We start from the raw sequence: 22554 nt of genomic DNA, 5'->3' as shown, positions 1-22554 counted from the left end.
ACACATGCTAGAACCCTCATTTTCCATTATTGTGATTCTATCAAAATGCATTGAAACATATTGAAATCTGGGTGTACACAATGCAGATTAACAGAACACAGTTCTGGATAAAAATGTGCAAAGTTTATACGGACTTGAAAGAGTCATCCATTACCACGTCAAGATTAAGAAATATCACCCTGCCCCCTTTCAGAGATCAACTGGTCCTCTTCTGTTTTAACGCTAAGACCAGGGTCTGCTTTGGAGGGATTAGAGATCTTGGAGGGCAATGCTTTCTGTCAGATGCCCCACTTGTGGGCTGAAGAGCCACAGTGCCCCTGCCCATCGCCAGTTGAGGTTCACTAGATGCAGTTCACACTGTAGAGGGACCACTTAACTTGGATATCCCCAATTCTTCATCAACGAGCAGGTGAGCTGGTTGATCAATGAATATATGCTCAGTGCCTGCACCAAAGCTTTCTATCTGTAATCAGGTTGTGGCCAGTTTTCCTCCAACACACATCTCTGGGTATTTATTTGCTGTCTGCATACCCCACCATGGACTCACCATTCCTGAGCCCGCAAAAACTTCTCCCTGAGCCAATTTTACACCGTTCAAGCTAGATGCAAGACAAAGGGAAAGCTCAGTCAAAGGTTTGCTTTAGCTTATTAACCAGCAGCTTTTATGTACTGCAACTTGAGATTTGTTGTACATAAACTGCAATGCCGCACTCAAGAGGACATGCACACACAAAGTTGATTGAATGATTGATGGATCCTGGGTCACGTAAGTAGGGCAAGATGAGTCTGGGGATTTGGGGAAGTGTGTAATACTTTATGCTCCTGTCAAGAAACTCCAGAGCTTGAAAGTTGAAAGGCGTGGGCAGAAAGGCAGTGGAACAACAATGGAAAGCCACAAGATGTACTCATCCTCAGTGAGGGAAATTAAGCATTTAATGTTTTGTTTAATGAACTTAGGTGCATTGTTTTGTTTTAAGTAAGAGTGAAAAAAAAAAAACCATTCTCACTTTTACTCAGATTTGGAAAACATTGTCTCATTCCACAACAAGCTCTAAATGAAATTTGTTAAGTTTATTGTACTAGTCATGGCAATTTAATAAACTCTATAGAAAAGTACAGGGACACGGGTGGCGCTATGGGTTAAACCACAGAGCCTATGATTTGCCGATCAGAAGATCAGCAGTTCGAACCCCCGTGACGGGGTGAGCTCCCGTTGCTCGGTCCCTGCTCCTGCCAACCTAGCAGTTCGAAAGCACGTCAAAGTGCAAGTAGATATATAGGTACCGCTCCGGTGGGTAGGTAAATGGCGTTTCCGTGCGTTGCTCTGGTTCACCAGAAGTGGCTTAGTCATGCTGGCCACATGACCCGGAAGCTGTACGCCGGCTCCCTCGGCCAATAAAGCGAGATGAACACCGCAAACCCAGAGTTGGTCAAGACTGGACCTAATAGTCAGGGGTTCCTTTACCTTTTATTGAAAAGTACTCATCCGTTCCTCTATTTATTCTTTTCATCTTTATCATTCAGAATTTGTAAACTATTTAATGGTAAACTATTTAATGGTAAAAATCTCTACGTTGGTGACATGAAATATGTATTAAAACTATCAATAGGAAGAAGAAAAACTACCTTACTGCCAAAGAATCAGAGACCCACTAACTCCATGACTGAATGAGAACTGAAACACAGTTCTGTCCCATCCCAGCACTTAAGTTGCTATTTTGTAGAGTTGTAAGGAAAAAGGCATTGTGACCCTAGGGAAACTAGGCAGAATGACACAACAACTCCTTCAACATCTCCTTCTTCTCCTTCTTCTCCTTCTCCTTCTCCTTCTCCCTCCCTTTTCTTTTTTGCTTTTTGGAGAGGAAACTCTCTTTAAAGCTCTCTCTGTTCTGATTTCTTTTAAAGTCAAGCACCAGCACTATGATTTGAGTTAGAAATCAAACAGGCAGCCAGTGCAGTTATTTCAAAATGGAGGAAATGGACTATGCAAGTCAAAATCTTGGCAGCTGCATTCTGGTCTTATTTAAGTACTGGGGATAGTGGTACATCAACCTGAACTTAGCCACCCCCACCTTCTTACCAGCCTGGATGGTGGCTCTGGCTGTCACCTTGCTCATGCTTATGCTCTGTGTCGCATTTATAGAACTCAATGGAGAGAAGATTATGGGGATAAAACTAAGGTTAGATGGCACTGCATGAAATGGGTTCTTTCTGAGCTTGTCGCTGGTTTCTGGCTCCTCCTACAATTGACCTCCCTGCCTTCTGCCAATGGACAGCAGCTACTACTGAATTTAAACTTCTGAAATAACCAGATTACTAGGTGGTATCTTTTTCCTTTTTTTTTTTTTTTTGCGGGGAACTTGAGAAATGTTAAATTATGGCCGGGGAAAAAAATAGCTCCTCGTGGCAGAGGAGTTGTTGTTGTTTTGAAAGCATTTGTGTGCAATTATTGTCAGTGTTTTCTACCTGAGCAGCGAAGCAGAAAATCCTGCCACTTGTTAATAAATGTGAATCGTGATAGAGAGCCTTGGAACAAAAAGGCCGAAAGCTTACCCTTCATTTGTGATCCCATACTTTGGAATGTTTATTGCTCTGAAACTCAGACGGTGTGCAAGCGGAACTGCTCATTTGCAAAGGAAAATACGAAACAATGCAATGCACCTGTGTGAATGGGTGAAGCTTCGTGAACCAGAACTGAAAGCAGGGTGAAAACATAGCACTGTGGGGGACTTCCGGTCGGCGCCAGCGTTTAATGGCGGTCCGAGCCTCGAGCTCCGAGGCAGGACTGCTTCGCTAGTTCGTGTCTTACCCGCTACGGCGAGCGGGGGACCCCTAAAATCACAGGCGCGGAGCCTGTGAACAAAGGAGATTCGGTGGGCACCTTTTGCGCCCCCCGGCACTGTGAAGGAGCCTTTTTAAAGGCTTCTGAGCGGCATCGGGGTTAGCGCGGTGCTGAGAGTCGTCACCCAGCTAGCGGAGTGAAGCCGCGTCGCCATGAACGGAGAGCGCCGATTCCTTCCTGTAACTGGAAATTGACTACAACACCCGTGAGTAAGACTGGAAATTGACGGGACTTTAAAATAAGAAATTTGGCTGAAAACGGGAAAGGCATAAATTAAGGAAGTCTGCCTCCCCGGAGCTGCAGGAGAAACAAAGCAACGAAAAATCAAGCTGCATTTGAAGGGAACCTTTCTTTTTTTTTTTTAAGCTGTCAAACTGACATCGGACTAAATCTCCCCCCCGAAAGGCAGGAGAAGGGGGGAAGGGATTGGGACATTGTTAATCTGCCGGAAAACGATTGGGAAAATAAGACCTTCCACTGTCAAACCCCCCCCAGGACGGGCTGCCCAAACAAGACACCGGGATATGAACTGTCAAACTCTTTAAAGTGGGGGCTTGTTTGTAACAAAGTTACTGGACCTTAGATTTGCCCTGTTGCATTTTGGTTACATAGAAGACAGAGACTTTATGGTTTGGACTCTGGAAATTACTGGCTACTGTTATACTTTCTTGCTTCTTTGTCTTCTCTCCTTGCCATTTGGATACAATTGAATGCTCCCTCTAGAGGGTCTTAAGTGAAAGTGTTGCATTTGGAAAAGTAACAGTGGGATTTTCCACTTGGAAACTAACTCTGTGAAAACGACCTTGAGGATATGAGTGGCCCTACAGAAGAGATAGTAACAAGGCTTAAAGCAAAACAATCCCAGAAGAAAAGGGGCTCCATATCAGGAACTGCACCAGCTGCACAGGAAAAAACAGCAGCTTCTATGGATCCTATGACACAGGCACTCCTTAAAATAAATCAATCTCTGGAAGCACTGACAAAGCTATCGACAGAGAACTCCAAAAAATTAACAGAGTTGACAACAAGACTAGATGTTAATACAGCCAGCGTAAAGTCTAATACAGATTCTATAAATAGATTAATCCAGGAGAGCTCTGAAACACGAAAGATTGCAGAAAGTGCAAAAACTACGGCTGAGGAGACAAGGGAAAAGTTTGGGCCTATTATTAAAAAAGTGAATGAGCATGATGCAGCCCTCTCTTTATTGGAACTGCAGAGGAAAGAGAGGAATTTAAAACTTAGACTGGTTCCTGAAGGGGAAGGGGACAACCTTGTGGAATTCCTTAAAGAGAACTTTATAGCTTTTTGGCAAGAGGAATGGGCGGAAGATGATGAATTTGAGATAACAACAGCCTTCCGGCTGGGCAGGAGGCAAGACAAGAAACCAAGGGATTGTCTAATTACACTGAGATCAAAAGAAGAAAGAGACAAAATATTGAACTTGCATTATCAAAAAGCACTGGTGATCCAAAACTGTCAAATACAGATTTTTAAGGACATTCCCAAATATATTTTAGAGGTGAGGACCTACTACAAAAGCCTAGCAGACCTGCTGAAGAAAAATACCATACCATTCAGATGGGAGTTCCCACAAGGACTGTCCTTTAACTTTAAAGGAAGAAAGATTAAAATAAAAACAATTCAGGACAAAGAACAATTTCTGGAGAGATATCTGGAGGATTTGCAGAAAGGAACTGCAGAGGAGAAAGAACCACCTGATATAGCAAACTTATCATTTGGACTTTTACCACCACCATCGGAGGAAGAACAGAAGCTTGGAGCAGTTGGAGGAACAGCTACTTAAACTCAAAATGTCTCTGCAACTTCTTAGTTGGAACTGTAATGGCTTGAACCTCCCTCGGAAAAGACGACAAGTTTTTCATATTTTGAAGAGAGAACAATTAGATATAATATGTTTGCAAGAAACCCATATTGCCAGGATACACAGGAAATTATTGATAAATAAGAGACTTGGTCAAGAATTTATCTCATCAGACAAAGTGAAGAAAAGAGGAGTGGTATCTATGCAAAGGAAAAATTGGCCCCAAAATTGATATTTAAAGATGAACAAGGAAGATATCTGGCAAATGAAATACAAATTCAAGGAGAAAAGATTTTGATTGTTGGAGTATATGCCCCAAACGAGGGGAAGGCCGAATTCTTTAAGAAGTTGCATGAGACACTAGTTGATTTCATAGACTACAAAATCGTAATGATGGGAGATATGAATGGAGTTGTCTCAACAAACATGGATAAAGCACAGAGACAAGTGATCTCAAAAGAAGGGAGACTACCAAAGATCTTTTTTGAAATGACTGAAACTATGGACTTGATTGATATTTGGAGAACAAGGAATCCTCTAGAGAGAGAGGGAACTTTCTTCTCTGAGGCAAAAATGACATGGACAAGAATAGACCAAATTTGGATTTCTAGCAGCCTGGCGTCAAGAACAAAAAAAGTAGAAATATGCCCAAAAACTTGCTCCGACCATAATGCGATGAAGATGGAGATGAAACTAACAACAACTGGATCCTTTAGATGGAGAATGAATGACACCCTATTTAAGGATGAAGAGATCCACAAGAAGGCCCTTGAAACATTAAAAGATTACTTTGAGATTAACAGGAAAACAGATGTGGAAAAGAGAATAATTTGGGATGCAAGCAAAGCCGTGATGAGAGGTTTCTTAATTCAACAGAACTCTATAAAGAGGAAACAACAAAATGAGAGGAAGGAAAAGATCCTAGAAAAAATAAAAGAAGGAGAGAAGAAATTGAGGTCCAAACCAAAGTCCCATGAGATCTTGAGAGAAATAAAGTTTTATCAGATGCAGTACATGGAGCTCATGAACCAACAAATAGAATGGAAGATAAAGCAAATGAGACAAAGAACTTTCGAATCAGCGGACAAATGTGGGAAACTTCTGTCATGGCAATTGAAAAAAAGGCAGAAAATGAACACTGTAACAAGTCTAGAAATGGATGGAAAAATTATCCACAAACCTAATGAGATAAACAATTGTTTTCAAAGTTTTTTTAAGAAATTGTATGCACAAGGGCCAATTAATGAACAAGAAATAGAAGAATTCATCAGAAAATACGGCTTACCAAAAATTCCAGAACAAAGTAAAAGGATCTTAAATGAGGAAATAACAGAACAAGAAATAGAGGGTGCCATCCAAAATATGAAATTGGGAAAATCACCAGGACCAGACGACCTTACGGCTAAATATTACAAAATGCTGAAAGAATGGTTGATACAACCATTGAAGGAAGTTTGCAATGAAATCCTGAAGGGGAAAAAGGCACCTGAATCGTGGAAAGAGGCTTTCATCTCACTTATACCGAAGACAGAAACTGAAAAGAACCAGGTTAGAAACTACCGCCCTATATCTTTACTCAATGTGGATTACAAAATTTTTGCAGACATTTTGGCAAAAAGACTGAAAAGAGTGTTGATAGAGGAGATTCATAAGGACCAAACAGGCTTTCTCCCAGGGAGATATATGTCAGACAATGTGAGGAACATTATAGACATTTTGGAGTTGCTAGATGTTGACATTAACAGGAAAGCAGTTCTGATTTTTGTGGACGCGGAGAAAGCCTTTGACAATATCTGCTGGACTTTTATGAAAAAGAATCTCCAAGGGATGGGGGTAGGCCAAGGTTTTGAAAACGGTATAGGTGCAATATATTCCCAACAAAAGGCCAAGTTAATTGTAAACAATGTGGTTACAGAAGAAATACCCATAGAAAAAGGTACACGGCAGGGATGCCCAATATCCCCTTTGCTTTTTATATCAGTCCTGGAGGTTTTGTTAAACATGATTAGAAAGGACCAGTTGGTTAAAGGAGTTCAGGTCGGAGTTAGACATTACAAGTTAAGAGCATTTGCAGATGACCTAGTATTGACCTTGCAACAGCCAGACACTAGTACTAAAAGAGTATTAGAACTAATTGAAATATTTGGTCGAGTAGCAGGTTTTAAATTGAACAAACAAAAAACGAAAGTGTTGGAAAAAAACTTAACAATGGAAGAAAGAGAGAGTTTTCAGAATGAAACAGGCCTGGAAATAACAAAAAGGGTAAAATACCTGGGGTTAAACTTAACATCCAAGAATGTGAATTTATTTAAGGATAATTATGAAAAAAGTTGGGCAGAGGTAAAGAAGGATCTGGAAATATGGTCAAGATTGAAACTTTCCTTGTTAGGCCGAATTGCTACTATTAAGATGAATGTATTGCCTAGAATGCTGTTTTTATTCCAGACGTTGCAGATTTTGGACAAGATGGATTGTTTCAAGAAGTGGCAGAAAGACATATCAAAATTTGTCTGGCAGGGCAAAAAGCCCAGAATTAAATTTAAGATTTTAACTGATGCAAAGGATAGAGGGGGGTTTGCCCTGCCGGACTTAAGACTTTATTATGAATCGGCAGCTTTCTGCTGGTTGAAACACTGGCTACTTCTTGAGAACACTGACATTTTGGACCTGGAAGGGTACGACAATAGCTTTGGTTGGCATGCATACTTATGGTATGACAAGGTAAAGGTGTACAAAAGTTTTAAAAACCATATTGTGAGGAAAGCACTGTATAATGTTTGGATTAGATATAAAGATCTGCTGGAAAGTAAAACCCCTAGGTGGGTGTCACCAATGGAAGCTAGGGAAGTAAAAAAGCTTAATATGGACCCTAAATGGCCAAAATATCATGAAATTTTAGAATATGATGGTGAAAGGGTGAAACTTCAGAGTTATGAGAAACTAAAGCCTAAGGTTCGAGACTGGTTGCATTACCATCAGATAAATGAGACATTTAAACAGGACAGAAAAATAGGATTTCAGAAAGAGAAGTCAAAATTAGAAACAGAACTGTTGGAATCCAATACTAAGAACTTATCAAAAATGTACAACTTGCTGTTGAAATGGAATACACAGGATGAAACGGTGAAATCAGCAATGATTAAATGGGCACAAGATATTGGTCATGATATTATGTTTGCTGACTGGGAACAGTTATGGACCACCGGTACTAAATTTACGGCATGTAATGCTTTAAAAGAAAATATTATGAAAATGATCTATCGGTGGTACATGACCCCAGTCAAGCTTGCAAAAATTTACCACTTGCCTAATAATAAGTGTTGGAAATGTAATGAGACTGAAGGCACTTTCTACCACCTTTGGTGGACCTGCCCAAAGGTTAAAGCTTTCTGGGAAATGATCTATAATGAAATTAAGAAGGTCCTTAAGTGGACTTTTCCTAAGAAACCAGAGGCTTTCCTCTTGGGCATGGTTGGCCAAGTGGTGTTAAGGAAAGACAGGAATTTTTTTATGTATGCCACTACAGCAGCAAGAATTCTACTGGCAAAGTATTGGAAGACGCAAGAACTACCTACTCTGGAAGAATGGCAAACAAAGGTGATTGACTTTATGGGACTGGCCGAGATGACGGGCAGAATCCGTGACCAGGGGAAAGAGACAGTGGAAGAGGACTGGAAGAAATTTAAAATATATCTTAAAAATAACTGTAAAATTGAGGAATGTTAAGATGTCAGGGGGTAAGAGGTAAAGAATTGCAGCAGTAATCAAAAAAAATTAAAGGAATCTTTATGAAAGGGAATTAAGATAATGGACCTAAGGGTTGCTAAAGAACTATTAAACAAGGATGCAGGGATGGGGAGGTATGGGGAAGTCAAAAGAAAGAAGGGTATGAAATGATGAGATTGAAATTATACTGTTTTGTATTGTTTTTGTTATCTATCTGAAAAATGAATAAAAATTATTAAAAAAAAAAAAGAAAACATAGCACTGTGGGTCTGGAGGCTTTGAGGTGATATTTTTAACATTGGAACAGATGAAGTGCCCCATGTAACAGAAATGCAATGAGATGAAATAATCTGTAGGAGTTGAAAATTTCAGGTGTTCAAGGGTTATAAGAAAATACATTTTCCCCATTCCCATGTCCAGCAGTGTTGCTAATGTAGATGCTTCACCTTTCTCTCCATTTAGCGTACACAAATTCATATTCCTATACATATGCTGTCTTCAGTTTACTTTACAGTGGTACCTCGGTTTGCGAACTTAATCTGTTCTGGAAGTCCTTTCTTAAACAGAAATCATTCTTAAACCAAGGTGTGCTTTCCCTAAAGAGGCCTCCTGCTGCCGGTGCCCTTCCACCATTCGGATTCCGTTCTTAGACCGAGGTAAAGTTCACAAACCGGGACACTACTTCCCGTTTTGCAGAGTTTGTAAACCGAATTGTTCATAAACAGGGCTGTTCTTAAACCGAGGTACCACTGTATACTGAAGGGCAGATGTTCAATGGAAAACCGAAGGAGCCTCGGAAAACTCAAGAAGTATCAAGAATATAAGTTGAAGTGAAGCAAACTCATTTTTTAAAAGTAAAGATAAAGGGACCTCTGACCATTAGGTCCAGTCATGGACAGCTCTGGGGTCGCAGTACTCATCTCACTTTACTGACCGAGGGAGCCAGCGTACAGCTTCCGGGTCATGTGGCCAGCATGACTGAGCCACTTCTGGCGAACCAGAGCAGCGCACGGAAGCGCCGTTTACCTTCCCACCGGAGTGGTACCTATTTATCTACTTGCACTTCGTGCTTCGAACTGCTAGGTTGGCAGGAGAAGGGACTGAGCAATGGGAGCTCACCCCATCATGGGGATTCAAACTGCCAACGTTCTGATCGGCAAGCCCTAGGCTCTGTGGTTTAACCCACCTGCACAGCATGGCTATGAGGAGTGTCTGAAAGACATCAAATGTTAAGAAGAGATAAATGGTCTTTGCAGGTTTTGTTAAGGCTTTGCCAATGATCCACTGTGAGTGTTTTCTCTTGGGATAATTTGCCACATGGGTTTGATCTATCAATTGCTCTTTATTGAGAATGGAAATGTAGAGGCCTCTGGAGCCTTTTCTCAGTTCAGGAACTCCACAGCTAGGGAATAGGGAAGGAATCTAATTCAGTTCACATTTAATAGCAAATCAATCAAATCTGCAGTTTCTGAAACAATATGAGAACTTAAACACAGGCATCTTTGGAAATGTGCACTTATCTTGTGATGCAGTTCTCCAACCAAACTATCTATCTATATTGCAGGGAATTGTGCCTGAAAATAATAGATGGGTGAAAATAACAAAGAAAAGGGCAGCATATCAGGGGAAATTGCTTGCATAAATGTGTACATTAGTCAGAACTACATTAAAAATGTGCTTATGGGGAGAAATCCACAGTAAAATGCTGATGAATTTTTTGAGCATTTAAAAAAAAAAAATATGATGCAGTAATGTGGAGAACCAAATTTAAGATTGGAAAAATGAGAAACGGAGAGAACCAGAATTGACAGATCCTCCCAGCTGTGTTCACATCCTCACCAGCTATGTCTCCTCCACCCACTGATGGAGGAACGGGAGTGCGGAGGGAGCGGACTGCCCCCAGCACCACTATTCCGGTAGGAAGCCATTGCGGCACCCCCCCCAACATGCTCCACGCACCTCCCCCATGCATGCCAGGCACCACACCCCCACAGACAGTGCACCATGCCCCCAGAATGCGTGCCACACTCCGTGGATTTATAAGGTTAAAACAAAATAAAAGAAAAAAATTCCTTCCAGTAGCACCTTAAAGACCAACTAAGTTAGTTCTAGGTATGAGCTTTCGTGTGCATGCACACTTCTTCAGATACACTGAAACAGAAGTCACCAGAATTCACCCACCAGGGTCTGGTGACTTCTGTTTCAGTGTATCTGAAGAAGTGTGCATGCACACGAAAGCTCATACCTAGAACTAACTTAGTTGGTCTTTAAGGTGCTACTGGAAGGAATTTTTTTCTTTTATTTTGTTTTGACTATGGCAGACCAACATGGATACCTATCTGTAACTGGATTTATAAGGTTGTTGGTTTCTTTTGCCTTGCTCAGATGCAAAGAAGGACAGGGGTCTTGCACTTTTCACAGTTTGTGTTATTGCTACAGAGAATATAATGGGATGGGTCTTTTCATGGGGTATACAGTAGCCCTATATCATATGGATGGGTTAATATGACAGACTGATTCTAATAACATAATTTGATCAACTTTGTCACCCAACATTCCCATAAAACGAAGTCCCAGGAATTTTGGGAGCCAAATCTTCAGCAAGCAGCAAGAATACATAAATATCTCCATGGTATGAATTCCATTGTTTTAAGACTCTGATTCCCCTTTCCACTCTGTCGATAAAACCCTGATTTGTTTCAAAGTTGTCCGAAGCATCTTAATTACTTGCTCTTCCGTTTATCACTGTAAGATCCAGCGCTGAGGGCCTTCTGGTGGTTCCCTCATTGCGAAAAGTGAGGTTACAGGGAACCAGACAGAGGGCCTTCTCGGTAGTGGCACCTGCCCTGTGGAACACTCTCCCTTCAGATGTGAAGGAAATAAGCAGTTATCCTATCTTTAAAAGACATCTGAAGGCAGCCCTGTTCAGGGAAGTTTTAAATATTTAATGCTGTACTGTTTTTAACATTTGATTGGGAGCTGCCCAGAGTGGCTGGGGAGACTCAGCCAGATGGGCGGGGTATAAATAAAATATTATTATTATAATATAAGTCTGGGTCTATGAAGCTTACAGCTGAGGAGGAGGCTTGGATTGGTAGCCTTTAACCCTAAGCAAAGGAAATTGTGTGAGAAGGCAAGATGCTGCTGTTATGTATGTATTTTGTTATGGAAATACAATGAACTATTGTGCATATTTATGGTAAATCAGTTCTCGGAATTGATTCTAGTCCTGCTTAATGATAGTAACCACACGGTTGCATTCTAAGTGTTCAAGGTAAAAAAGAAAGAAAGGAGATGTCATTTCAAGTGCCTATTTATTACACATTCATTGTTTGCAGTAAATAGCATCTGTGGTTATTACATCAATCTTATCATAAACGCCGGTAATTTGTAGGCAGGCAGAATAGCTCAAACTGTGTTTCGGCAGCTGCGGTGGGGAAGAAAGGGGACGAAACACCATCCCGGTGCATTAAAATTGCATCAAGCATCTCTTCCATTCATGTTTTACACTTTCCCCCCATTCATTTCTTCGTGGGTTTCTTGTTGTTTTTACTGCTGTTGTTCACACGGACGACGTGGAGAAATGATTCATTACATGAGAGAATGCAGCCATCTGTTTACTTGAAGCAGGAGCACAGTGCACAGGTTTTGGATAAGTTCCAGAACCGGACTCAACATAAAAAAGAATGAGATAGTCTCTTGGTGTAGGCAGTTGTTCATTGTAAACATAGTTTTAAGTGTTCTTATTATTACTGTCAGTTAATCTTTTTTCCTGTCTGTGGATTGTCTCGGGCACTGGCATCTAGGCTTTGCTGCATCCCACATGAAATCTGGACTTAGTCATGGCATATGTTAAGGGGCCTCTTCCTTCATGAAGCAGAAACTGAGGAGACGAGGGCTGGTCCAGCTAAGACTGTGTTAGCCCCTTGATTCCAAAATTGCTCCCTTCACTCCCTCGCCAACCCATATATTGTGGAGCTCTTATTTCCCCCTGCTTCAGAGTTTATTACTGGAAGGAGTATCTCTCCTAGTTTCAGAATGGTAAACGCTCAGAACTTTAGTCAGAAATGTCATACTGATTCATAATATAAACAGTGGTTTTCATTGCCGGGTAATAAATATGAGCTATAAAAACCTAAATGAGAGTAACAGCGCCATAAATTATCAGTATGTTATGTTATAAATGTGGAATAGTCTTTGAAGGGTTTTTTATTGCTGAGACACAGCGTATACACTAAAAAAAAGGGGGCCTTTTGTTAACAGTACTATAAAATAGCAGTGGAAAGGAATGTAAGCCCAAAGAAAACTTTCTAGACAGAAATAAGCAAGACCCCCTTTCTCACAGCCTTATTGTACTGTGCTTATGGGGTAGAGAGTGTGCTGAGGCAAATTTTTACGTTAAAAATTCTGAAAATGTTCTTTTGCAGGTGGGACTTTGAAAGAGGACAATTTTGCACACACACACAAACACACACACAATTATCTGAATATTCTCCAACATCTGTGAGGTGGCTTCCATTTTTCCTCTACAGTTCCATGGGGGAAAGTTATGTTTGCTGTTGCTACTATTAGTTTGCAGAAAAACCACCCCCACTGAGGGAAAAATACTTAAAAGTATTGATGCCACCACTGCTGATTATTATGAGCTTCTCACAACAAACTGTTGGAGAGTTTCACCTCCTTCCCTTGAAGAATATTTGAAAAAAATCCCAATTTCACTGCCTCTGAATAGGATTGAAATTCTCATCCCTTTCATTCTCCCCCCCCCCAAAAAAAAAGAAGTATCCCCCCCTTTGATAAAATAGGGACAACTTTCTACTACTTTCTTAGAGTGGACAGAAATCTCTTTGAAATGCTCAGGGAAAGGGTTGATTGTAAGTTTCCCAGATAATTAACATTCAAATAAAATATAAGGGGCTTTCCTCACTGAGAAAACTATTATAACTGGAAAGAACAGGTCTTGGGTTTATTCTGATGCTTATTGTGAGTCTGTCTAAGAAGGCAAATTCTATTCTTTCTCTTGGTATTGAAACTACCCATGTGATATTGCAATGTGCTTTTCAAATTAGTTTGGTGCTGTTTGACTAGCTCAAGCAAAAGTTGGATGTATGGAATTAATTGCATGGATCTTTGGACTGAGGCATTAAAATAGCATTTGCTGCCATAAGCTTCACTGGCAGGAAAATACCTCTGTTGTTGTTGTTGTTGTTGTTGTTGTTGTTGTTATTTTAAAAAGTATTAGCATTTTATTTGTCTTGCCATTTTATCACATTTTAAGTTCTTTTACAGGTTTAACAATAGAGAACTGTTAGTATACTTTCTGAAATATAGTTTTGATGATGTTTCAAACTTCTTGGACATAAATGAGGTTGGGTTAGAGTACTGCTTTGCCACCATTCTTATGGGTTAATTATTTGGCATGGCATGCGCTTGTTCCTCGTTTCTTCCCCTCCCCCTATTTTGAATTAAATTTGCAATAGCTTTCTATTAATCCAAAATATACAAAGTCAGTTACAAATCATTTTGCTGCATATAAGGAAAATAAAACAGAATATAAAAGTTACAGATCTTGAGAGGATATGGTAATAATAACAAGTTTCACCAGTACAAGAAAGTAGGATAGTCAGGTTGAAGCAGGTAAGTAATTCTGATTGCTAATGCCCTCTTGATCTCTGTCCCTGTGATCTAGAAATGCATCAGTCCATGGCCCAAAATGACAATGCAGTTTCTCTCCTCTGGGTCCAGGTGGCATCTGAGCAAAGGCTCCTAAAAAATACTGCTGTTGATGACCTGTTGAAAAGCTCTCTGTAGCTATGATTTTTATTCATTTGGTGATGATGAATCAGAGGAATGTGGGAAGTTGCCTTATACTGAGATAACACATTGTCCCATTGTGTTCAGTGTTGTTCTGGAAGGTTTTTTCACCTGATCAGATTAGATCAAGAGACAAAGCTGTTGTGGGGTTGCCATGGCACATTCTGCAACTTGGCAACCAACCCATGGGTCACATTTTGACTTTGATCTACGCACTGACTCATAGCTTATAGACTAGGCACATGAGATGATCACAGAGTTGGAAGGGGTTTTTTGGCACTTCCTGCAACTTGGCGGGCTGCATCGAACCCATGGATCATGGGTTAACCTTGGGCTACATACTGACTCATAGCTTGTAGACTAGGCATAGTGGATGATGATCTTATAGAATCATAGAGTTGGAAGGGAATCTGATGATCATCTAATCCAGGCGTAGGCAAACTTGACCCTCCAGATGTTTTGGGACTACAACTCCCATCATCCCTAGCTAAGAAGCCCAGTGGTCGGGGATGATGGGAGTTGTAGTCCCAAAACATCTGGAGGACCAAGTTTGGCTATGCCTAATCTAATCCAACCTCCTGCAATGCAATAATAATAATACATTATTTATAACCCGCCCATCTGGCTGGGCTTCCCAGCCACTCTGGGTGGCTTCCAACAAAATATTAAAATGCAGTAATGCATCAAACATTTAAAAAATCCCTAAACAGAGCTGACTTCAGATGTCTTCTAAAAGGCTGGTAGTTGTTGTTGTCTTTGACATCTGGTGGGAGGGTGTTCCACAGGGTGGGTGTCACTACCGAGAAGCCCCTCTGCCTGGTTCCCTGTAACTTGGCTTCTTGCAGTAAGGGAACTGCCAGCAGGCCCTCAGCGCTGGACCTCAGTGTCCGGGTAGAATGATGGGAGTGGAAATGCTCCTTCAGATATACTGGACCGAGGCCGTTTAGGGCTTTAAAGGTCAGCACCAACACTTTGAATTGTACTCGGAAATGTACTGGGAGCCAATGTAGGTATTTCAAGACCGGTGTTATAAGGTCTCGGTGGCCGCTCCCAGTCACCAGTCTAGCTGCCACATTCTGGATTAGTTGTAGTTTCTAGTTCACCTTCAAAGATAGCTCCACATAGAGTGCATTGCAGTAGTCCAAGAGAGAAGAAACAGAGCATGCACCACTCTGGCGAGACAGTCTGCGGGCAGGCAGGGGCTCAGCCTGCGTACCAGATGGAGCTGGTAGACAGCTGCCCTGGACACAGAATTGACCTGTGCCTCCATGGACAGCTGCGAGCCCAAAATGACTCCCAGGCTGCGCACCTGATCTTTCAGGGGCACAGTTACCCCATTCAGGACCAGGAGGACTGCCTCCTGTCCCCCCAAAACAGTACTTCTGTCTTGTCCTTATGAGGATTGAACCTGAAACCTTGGTGTTATCTAACCAACTGAGCTCTTTTGTGCCAACTGCTGTTGAGGGTCTCCAGAAGAGGTCCCTGAGATGCAAAGGAATGCACCTGGAACTTTTGCACACAAAGAATGTGAGCCATATCACATTCTCCAAAGGGAAGCTGCTGTACCCATGACATCTCCCTGCAGGACATCTAGAAACCCAAGGCAGAATGTTGAGAAGTTACCTGAGCGTGAATGATAACTAATTTGTGGCTAAGGGGGGAAAGAACCTTGGCTAACATTTACAAGGCAGCTGCCTGGCACTTCTGGAATATCTCTCAAGCCATTTAAAGGTACGATAAGGCAGCCTTAGCCAATGCTGTGCTTGGCAGGGCAGTACTGGAAGCAATCTGTATTACTCCTCTCCTTTTCTATCTTTGGCACAGTTTTGATTTTATATGCATTTCCACCCATTTCCACACTTTGTTAAACAAAGTCATACTTGGATGAGCATTTTGGTTTTGATTTACATGTCAAATAGTGCTGATTCCGAGAGTCGGCAATTATAATTTAAACACAAGCAAACAATAACACACGTCTAAATGTGTCACCTTTGAATGGCTTCTGAAAGATGCTTAGCACACATTCAAACACTCAGAAACCAGCAAAAGCCCCCTAGAGTCAGTTTAATAATTTCAGAAGGTAAGTAAGAAGAGGGTCAAATATTATGTCTGCTCTCTCACATGGAAAGTTATCACATCAACAGAGTGTTTGGGGTCAGTGAGTATTGAAACCTGCAGTTTCAAGTGGAACAGACCTAGGAAGACTGTAATGTGTATGAATGAATCCGAGGTTCTTCTGAGTAGAAGAAGAGTCTGGATTTGATATCCCGCTTTATCACTACCCTAAGGAGTCTCAAAGTGGCTAACATTCTCCTTTCCCTTCCTCCCCCACAGCAAACACTGTGAGGTGAGTGGGGCTGAGAGACTTCAAAGACGTGTGACTAGCCCAAGGTCACTCAGCAGCTGCATGTGGAGGAGCGGGGAAGCGAACCCGGTTCACCAGATTACGAGTCCACCACTCTTAACCACTACACCACACTGGCTCTCTGGAAGAGAGTCTTGTGGATAGCTGGGACAACCATGAATGTAGACATCCATGACACCCCTTAAGGCCACCAAACGCTGCCCCTAAACTAATTTATGAGCTGCCATCACTGTATGTTGCTGGTTGTGCTTAGGTATCCTCTATCAAAACAAAAACAAACAGTGGACTCCAAGATGTGTGGTGAAGTCCATCCACTTGAATTTAATAAAGAACTCTCCAGCTATTCAGTTACAAACTATGCAGAAAAAAAGTCTTTAAAAGTGAATTCCACTAAGGAAATCAGAAACTTATAGACATTTGAAATATGAGGAAAGGACAAAATAATCCTAAGGTATTGCTAAGGTTGGTTTTGTTTTTTTTGTTTTTGCCTGGCTTCTTGATTTGAGAAAGGACACACCCATTTTTTTTAGTTCCAGAGAAAACATAATTTAAGTTCCTAAGCGATCTTCTAAAAAGTCCTAATGGCTCTGAACAGTGGCATAGCATAGGTTGCCAGTGCCTGGGGCAGGGGCTCATGTGTGCCAGGTGAGGGGGGGCTGCTAGCTTAGCTCTCTCCGCCAACACCGCTGGAGGGAGGCTATCCCCACTGGGAGGGAGGCAGGTGCCATCTTGTCACCCCTCCCAGAGTGGCACCAGGGCGGCCCGCCCCCCCCCCCGCCCCCTTCCTATGCCACTGACGATATAATGTCCTTTTTAAAGTTAGGAAACTAAGCCAACAGAACTTACTCTTTCACTCACTCAGACCTACTATCCTCTCCCAATCAAATGCAAATAATGTTTTGCCCAATCCATGTGAGCACTGGAAAGCAGTGTCAATAGGAACAGGAGATTGCCCTCCAATCTGTGAACAGGCAAACTGATGTCACCACTTTCTTTGTTACTACCCCTCATATATGTGACTCAGGGCATTTCGTACCTGAAGCACGTAGGGAGAGTGAATCTATTCCCACCTGTTTTCAGGAGATCTTATACGTGATTAAATGGAAGGTGTAAGACTCCAAATCGTACAGGAGGAAATTCCATGAATTTGGTCGTGGGCAATCTGGCCACAGAGAAAGCTTCTGTTCACAAGGGGAGAAATGTGAGGTTTTTGTGACCTTTAGAGAAAAGGGATTTTCACAGGTGGTTCCAAACCTAGTAATTAGCTATGGTGAGTTCTCATCTGCAGACCCCCTACCCTTCAGGAAATTAGGCAAGGAACACAACCCCAAAGACAACTCTATCTACTGCACCTTGTAATGTGGACTTGAAACACTGGGAAGAAGTTTGTTTCAATTCCCCAGCTCTTTTAAAACTATATTCTTGAATCAGGCACAGTAACTTATGAAAAGCCCAGTGTTGCATCACTTTGCAGAACTTGCATAATGAACTGCTGAGTTGCATATGACGGGAGGCCGATAGCTGCTTTCTGAACCTGCTGAAGAGTTCAAATATAGTCTAGGGTAGGCTGACAAAGGCATGGAATATAACTGATAACTGCAAGATCTGAAGCTGTGCAAAAGTGCTGCCCCGTTCTCACAAGAAAGGGATGATGAACCGTGTTTGCATGTCCGGAGGCTTTCAAAACTATCACACAAAAGCTGTGTGCTTCCGCCTTTTCCTGAGATCCATGACAGGATATTATCTGCATCCTTTGCTGTGTGTAGGTAGTCAGAAGGCAGAATTTATGAGGGGAATGCTTCATTCTGGAGACATCTCTGGTTTTTTCCTGAGGACATTTGGGTCATTATTAATAAAGATCTATTAGACACATTGATTGCCACTGTCTGCTTTTGGCAGCTAGTTAGATGGTCCTCCTTTCCCTCATAAATAGTGTTGCTTCGGGCCTCTGGTATGAATAAGCAACGGGCACATTATTTAGGAGTTGGCTTTGTTAAGCTGTGTCATATCTTATTAAAAGCAAGTCCCAGCAAATGAATGCTGAAGCCTCGGCACTGCCAATGACTCAATGGCTAGTGCCAATCACCGTCAAAGCAACCTATGGGTCCTCAGCACATCTTTCCTCATCAGAGAACAGCTTGATTGCTATTCTTATGAGAGCCACTTACTTCCCCTCCCCATTTCCACTCCAGCTACAATACGAAACCCCATAGGTATCTGCTACACCACAAATGAATGATGGATTAATTCCCCTGCAGTAGAAATATCTTACAAAAAACGGGTTCCCCAGGCTTATATTGAACTTTCAGGCTACCAGTCTTGCTTTGTAGAGATTCGCTGGAAAGACTTCACCATGGCATGATAAGGTACGGTGTGCTGAGGGAAAGCCTAATTAGATCTGACATTTTAATTGGAGAATGATAAATGTCCTTCACCAAACTTTCTTGAAACTGTTCACAGGTGACTGATTATGGAGTAGCATTAATCCACTGTAGCCTCTAGGTATCCTGTGGAAATCTTCTTAGCTACAAGTTAGAGAACATAAAACTTTTTTCATCTACTTTTTGCATCAGCATGGAAGGCACAATTTTGTCCGCACTATTGTTGCTACTTAACATGATGATTAAAGTAGATTTGTTCTCCACCATACAAGGTCTTGTTATATCTTCCTTATTTTATAAGACCTACAGAGAATCCTGTGCACATGGTGTAGCAATTTGTTCTCCCAGCCACCTAATGCATTGCCAAGCGCAAAGGAGATTTGAACTATGATTCTCACATCAAAAGCAAACCCTTTGCTTATCCTAATGCATTACACTGATGTCTGTACCACAGGGTGATTTTTCATACTTCATCAGACTTGGAACTGAAAGGAACACATAGTGGCTAAAGGTCTATGAGGCACAGGGAGCTTGTACAGTGGTACCTTGGTTCTCAAACTTAATCTGTTCCGGAAGTCCATTCCAAAACCAAAGCGTTCCAAAACCAAGGCACTCTTTCCCATAGAAAGTAATGCAAAACGGATTAATGTTGCTTTGGACTTTGGAAAAATCAACCCCTAAAACAGCAATTTAACATGAATTTTACTCTCTAACGAGACCATTGATCCATAAATGAAAGCAATAATCAATGAACTGTACTATAAAATAAAGAAGACAGTATTGTAGATGATAAAATTTGAAATTAATTGATAGTCATTGTTTGGATGGGGTTTTTATCCATTTCCGCAGTCACACAATCAATCAATCAATCAATAGCTGAACTGGGTTCCATTTCGGAAGTCAAACAGATAAAGTTTGGTGCTCTTTTTTTTTGCTATTTATTTTGCGTTTTTGTTTTTGAGGCTTTTTCGGTTAATTTGTTTTGTTTTGTCTTGAGCAGACAAGACCATTGTGGGGTCCAAAAGTCAAGAAGGTGGTTTCTGCACGAGCTGTAAAGGAATGTGAGAGATTTGGTCAAATCCAGCAAATTGGCCTGTTGTTGTCATTTAGTCGTTTAGTTGTGTCCAACTCTTCGTGACCCCATGGACCAGAGCACGCCAGGCACTCCTGTCTTCCACTGCCTCCCACAGTTTGGTCAAACTCATGCTGGTAGCTTCGAGAACAGTGTCCAACCATCTCGTCCTCTGTCGTCCCCTTCTCCTTGTGCCCTCCATCTTTCCCAACATCAGGGTCTTTTCCAGGAAGTCTTCTCTTCTCATGAGGTGCCTCAGCTTCAGGATCTGTCCTTCCAGTGAGCACTTAGGGTTGATTTCCTTCAGAATGGATAGGTTTGAACTTCTTGCAGTCCATGGGACTCTCAAGAGTCTCCTCCAGCACCATAATTCAAAAGCATCAATTCTTCGGCGATCAACCTTCTTTATGGTCCAGCTTTCACTTCCATGCATCACTACTGGGAAAACCATAGCTTTAACTATACGGACCTTTGTTGGCAAGGTGATGTCTCTGCTTTTTAAGATGCTATCTAGGTTTGTCATTGCTTTTCTCCCAAGAAGCAGGCATCTCATATCAGGAGGGTGCTGTCATGGCTCCAATCCACCACACCTGGAATAACATCCTAGCAAGGGGGAGGCCTTGCCTCATCCATTAGCCAGAAAAGCAGTAGCCGCAGGGAGTTTGCTTTACTCCTCCCTGCCAGAAAGTGCCTGTATTGGAACATATTCTGGAAGATCTTTGTATTTTGAGGTTAGGAATGATGCAGAGCAATTTCCCTTTTAATGCCCAAGCACAGTTATAGTAATGTAGGCTTGTAGACTGAAAAACTAGGAGCATTGTCAGAAAATCTGCAGGCTATGGGGGCAACCCCCTCCAATTCTGTTAAAGAATTTAACTGAGGGAAAGAAAAAAAGAATCCAATTGAGGCTGACAATAGCAATTATCCTGTTTATCAGTGAAGTGTGAAACATGCCCATATTGAGAGGCCTTTGGTGTGAACTACAGTATACATACCAATGCTTTAGATATTCAGAAACATCACCAGTTGTTAGCCAGCTAAACTGCTTGATGTAAATTTTCAACAGATAACACCCACTTCAGTTTATATATAAATTATGATACTCACAAAACCAGCTGACGTAGCCAAACACACACATTTATTTATTTTAAAGCATCTTTCAAGTGAAATCATGTTCTCCTCCAGAAACAAAATTGTAAAATATGTGAACGCTATGTTTTATTCATTACTTTCTCGTAATCCCCTTATCAACAGCCTAAAATAATGAGAAAGCAGATCTATGAAATACAATAGACCAGTCTTAACCGAAGTAAAGATCTTATATCGCCATTACTAAACATTGCTAAAATGACAAATCATCTGCTATCTCCGGGATGGATTGCCGCTTTTTCTACAGGGTGTATTGTGCCGAAATGCCCCTTAGTCATTTGCTATTTTTATCTTCTGTTCTCCACTCAGTGTTTTCTAAAGAAAACAAAACAGGCTTAACCTTCATAATCTAACATTCTAACAGGAAAAAAGAGAAAACTGTTAACACATACTACCTTTTCTAGCAGCACAGAAGGAATGGGGAGAACACCTTTCTAGTTTTTGGTTAACTGGCTTCTTCTTCAGGTTGGCAAATGATCAACACAGCATAGTCTTCATCATGTTTACTCAGAAGTAAGTCCCACTGAGTTCACTAAAGTTTACACCCAGGCAAGCAATGCAGCCAGAATCTCCAGAAGGAAGCTGTCTCTTCAGAGAGGTCCTAGCAATAAATTAACTATAAATTATCATCATCATCACCACCATCACCATCATCTAATTTTATATATATATATATATACACACACACCACTCATCTGGCTGGGTTTCCCCAGCCACTCTGGGCAGATGGAGTCCAGTTTCATTACATCCTGAAAGGGTCTTGAGATGACTAATCACCAGTTAGGAACTGCACAATATATGTGTACAATTATATTGCAATTTATTTATTCATTGTCAACTGAAAAGGAAGCTCACTTTGTCTTCTTATGGTATTTTTAAAGACATGATTTTATTTTTTTCTACAGCAGAAAAAGAGAAACATGGCTTCTCAAGCTGGACCCTTTTTGGAAGAGAGGTTGCCTCTATCAAGCCACATGGTAAGAGTTACAGCCTCCCCCCACACACACACTTTTGCAACACCCACCCATCACCGGATGCAGCCCCTGAAATGTTCCCCACTGAAGAACTTGATCTTCAGACTTAAAATGGGTCCCCAGTCTTGAATTTCTAATCCAGTGCAGGTAATCAAGAAACACCGGTTTAGGAAAAGACCAATTAAGATGGCACTCATGCGATTGTACATAACTGGGATTACTGTCTGGTTAGGATCCCATTTTGGTTGAGCTAACTGGTGTTTCCATGTGAGGGCATACAACCACTGTCATTTGTGCAACCCCGAAAACTTCAAATAGGGCTGCCAATGACACCAGCATATGTCTCTCCACCTCACAGCAGCAATGGTTCATACTGCCAATGCTGGAACAAGGTCTCAGCTAGGAA

The 22554-nt window shown here is 41.5% G+C and overlaps 1 long non-coding RNA gene across 1 annotated transcript in view; it reads left to right on the top strand.

Moving 5' to 3' along the window:
* Positions 1–22145, top strand: part of LOC307226044 — a 38257-nt gene extending 16112 nt beyond the window's left edge. The window contains exon 3 of the long non-coding RNA XR_013843287.1: positions 22080–22145. This is a non-coding gene — a long non-coding RNA (uncharacterized lncRNA). The remainder of the gene's footprint in view (positions 1–22079) is intronic.
* The last annotated feature ends 409 nt before the right edge of the window (positions 22146–22554 follow it).

Source organism: Podarcis cretensis, assembly GCF_951804945.1.
Source record: "Podarcis cretensis genome assembly, chromosome: 10".
Lineage (NCBI taxonomy): Eukaryota > Metazoa > Chordata > Lepidosauria > Squamata > Lacertidae > Podarcis > Podarcis cretensis.
The sequence above is the reverse complement of the archived record's forward strand: the minus strand, read 5'-3'. Positions and strand labels throughout refer to the sequence as shown.